Source organism: Asparagus officinalis, chromosome 4 (assembly GCF_001876935.1).
Source record: "Asparagus officinalis chromosome 4, Aspof.V1, whole genome shotgun sequence".
Classification (NCBI taxonomy): Eukaryota; Viridiplantae; Streptophyta; class Magnoliopsida; order Asparagales; family Asparagaceae; genus Asparagus; species Asparagus officinalis.
The window spans coordinates 32,043,118-32,046,840 of record NC_033797.1 but is presented as its reverse complement, the minus strand read 5'-3'; the positions used below and the strand labels follow the sequence as shown (position 1 = coordinate 32,046,840).

Here is a 3,723-nt window from a genome sequence, read left to right as displayed (position 1 = left end):
GAGAAATTTGGCTTGAATTTTTTGGGCCTATTTGTATTATTGTGCAAGTTTGAATACTGGCTGAAGTTAATTTCAATACCAATCTAGTTGTTAGATACTACTTTCAATACCAATACCAATCTGGTAATTCAGTCATGCAGTAAATAGGTATTGACATCTGGCTTAATTGCACTTAAATACCCTATAGCCCCCCTACTTTTCACGTATATACCCACACTTGTTTTTGACAGAAGTTATATACCTTAAAGTTTATAAAACTTGAACTTATATATCCTCACTTTTTTTGCAGCACTTATATATGCTAAAGTTTTTAGAACCGGCACTTAAATACCCCAATAAAATTTTAAAACTTGTATTTATAGTCCCCTATTTTCACCTATATACCCGCACTTGTTTTTGGCAGAAGTTATATACCTTAAAGTTTATAAAACTTAGACTTATATATCATCACTTATTTTTGTAGCACTTATATATGCTAAAGTTTTTAGGACCTGCACTTAAATACCCAATAAAATTTTAAAACTTGTATTTAAATACCATCAGTTTTAAAAACTTTAGGGTATTTAATTGCTAAAAACTTTAGGTATTTAAGTGCAAGTTTTAAAAACTAGGGTATTTAAGTACCAGTGCTAAAGACTTTAGGGTGTATAAATGCTGATAAAAACAAATAAGGGTATACAAGTGCAAGTTTTAAAAGTTTTGGAGTATATATACTACCAAAAATAAGTGAGGGTATATAAGTGAAAAGTAGAAAAAGCTATTGGGTATTTAATTACAATTAAGCCCATCCGTTATACTGTTCCACAGCACAGCTGAACATTGATGACGGTCCACCATATAAAGAAAGCCTCCTGCAAATTAGAGAAAGCAACTGGATCGGGTCAAGAATCCTTCGACGACCCAAACAGAGCTACTCTTTCTCAGTTCTTCTCTCCTGAATTCTTCATCGATGGATCACAGGTTCCAGTCTCTAGCCCTCTGTCTCTCTCCTATCCATTATTCCTAAGGCGTCGAGATTAGTTCTTAGAATTTATTTTGTGCTAGATTTGGTGGTATTTTGATTGAATTATTCATGGGTTGTCTCATTTTGGGTAATTGTGTTTATGCGTTTTATTTTATTAAAATTGAGTTTTTCGTTTAGATATTGGGAAAAGGCGTAAATTTGGGGTTCTGCTGCTAAAATTTGATATCAGATTAGATCTTCAGATTTCCTCTCATTCCTTTTCTATTAGTTATACAGTATTAATTGAAGATCAGAACTTTGGAGTTGGACCAAGTTGGAGTTTGTTAATTTTAGTAGTTCACTTGCTTTAGTTTAGCTTTTGCTTTTTAGTTAGTTCATATTTAAACGTCTTTTCCCTTTTTGGTAATTTTAAGACTATTTATTGCATGAAAACCTCTTTTTTGTATAGATTTATTGGTGAAATTCTAGTTCAACTTGGTGTTTCATCAAATGATTTATTCAGATTGCCTCCATGCTTTATTTGCTATAATACTTTATAACAATTTGTGTACCTTGTTTCCTAGTCAAAAAATAATGGCCTGTTTCTTCATTAGGATTTGCAGAAGTTATGCAATAAATTATTACTTGTACAGAGAAGTGAAAATTTGAGGTTTGTTATAAACCTGTTGGTGAAACACTTACTGTTGTTCCCATATTTGAATCAAATATTTTCAAGGCTTAAACTGTTGCTGGGAAATGCACTTGAAAGAAGACTTGATCGAGCAATTTGGGGACTCTTTCTTCAAACAAATCTAGGACTTAAAGTCCAATGTTGACATTTTATTCGTCAGAGACAGTATAATTTGGAATTATGTTAGGGCTCAACCTGATTGGATTTTAACATCCACTCAAAATTATACTGGAACCATCATTTTAAAATTATATGGTGTGGATATAGATAACAATATCAAATTGGATCATATAAAGTGTTCAATCTGGATAAAAAAAAGCTTATCTGATTCATGGTGGGGGCATTCAAACCATGAACTAGTTCATGATAGCATTGATGTAAACAACATATATGGTATATTAGGAAGATACTTAAGCCAAACACTTCGTAGCAGCATGGAGATTCCTTTACATGAAGACATGTGTATGTTTTTTGATCTACTAGTGGTGAGATATCTTCTTTTTGGATGCTATTTGCCATATGCATTGATTTGAATTTATAATTCGTGCAAGCCAATATAAGTTGTATTGTACATGTAGAAGAGAACAATAAGTTTGCAGTGCTTCCATGAAGACGCTGGCAACTAAGGTCCTAAGGATGCATGCTTTTAGTGGCATAATTATTGAATTGTCTATCATTTGCAATCAGTATAGATAATATGTAACCGTGCATCGACAATCTAGCATGTTATATATATGCATCTAAGTAGCTGGGACTGCTCATTATTTTTTGTTGTTCAGATTAAGATCTTTCAATATGTTGGCAACATTGATGTCAACTAAGCTTGCATGACTAAATTAACTGCAAGGGAACAGAACGTTAAATTATAACAGTGGAGACTGTTGTATAATCGGTACCCAAATATTGGCACTGTGCACTAGTTTGGTGATGTTAGCATGTACAGATTCCTTTGTATATTTAACATATATTATGAATGAGTCAGGTCTAATTGTAGGTTCTGCTATGTGAGCATAGGTTATGTCACTTCCTGTTTCTTTAGCTATTATGATATTCTAGTAACTGATTATCTTGAAACTAAACAATTTTAACAATCTAAGACGTAGGAATGTTCTCATTGAGCATAGCTAAGTGTTAAGCTCCTTCACTAAGTTGCAAAGTTTACAGAAAAAACCCTAGAATTTTTAAATTTTGAATAAAACCTCAAGAAGACTTGCACCTGTATGGTTGTCATCTCCTACAAAACAAAATATGTGGAAAAAAAGTCAAACAATTTATCTCAAAAGCATAGAAAAAACAATTTTTTAAAAGGAAATCCTTCATTTTTAACCTTGATCAGTGATCAGTTATTCTCCATTGCGGTGGCCTCCATTTCTCTTGCAGTCCACGGGGTTTTTCTAGAGCAGATTCAACCCAGTCAGAGATCATGCTAACCTGTCCATGATAAGGGTTACTCATTTGAACTTGACATGTGCATGGAGGGGGGATGTCGGTAGTGTAGAGATAAGCAGAGGAGGGAAGATCTCATGGTCGACCATCAAGTTCAAATGAAGCCATCTTATCACGGATGATGGGCTAGTGCGGTCTTTGATTGGGTTGAATCAACTTGAGAAAAGCCGGCGAGAACTACAATAGAAATGGAGGCCACCAAGATGGAATCCTCTGTCACTGATCAAGGTTTAAAAAGATGGATTATCTTGAAAGGATCATTTTTCTAAATTTTTTGAGAGAAAATTGTTTAACTTTTTTTTTTCACATCTTCTGTTTTGTAGGGTGGGGGGAAGTCATTGAGGTGGAGGTCCTCTTGGGGTTTTATTCAAAATTCAAATTCTATGGGTTTTCCAGAAAACTTTGCAACTTAGTGAAGTATATCCGTTTCTTTTTGTTAATATTTGTAAATCTTGAGGATTTTTTGAGAATTTTGCAAATTCATGATGTTGACTAACTCTTGGAATTTTTAGGGGATTAACGCTGTAATATTCCTACATCTTAGATTGCTGAAATTGTTAGCTTCTATATAAGTGGCTAACATGGAGTTCTGGGACTTGGTGGGGTGTAGGCTTTTTTGGGGTGTTGGGGTTTTTTTTTTCAT

At 33.7% G+C, this 3,723-nt stretch overlaps 1 protein-coding gene across 3 annotated transcripts in view; it reads left to right on the top strand.

The window, feature by feature from the left end:
- The window catches only part of LOC109837117 (histone acetyltransferase MCC1-like), a 7,630-nt gene continuing 4,751 nt past the window's right edge, over positions 845 to 3,723 (top strand). Inside the window, exons 1-2 of one of the 3 annotated variants that reach the window (XM_020405212.1) lie at positions 845 to 960; positions 3,404 to 3,497. The gene's annotated coding sequence lies outside the window, so the exon portion shown is untranslated. The remainder of the gene's footprint in view (positions 961 to 3,403; positions 3,498 to 3,723) is intronic. The other 2 variants (XM_020405211.1, XM_020405213.1) reach the window with 2 other exon arrangements.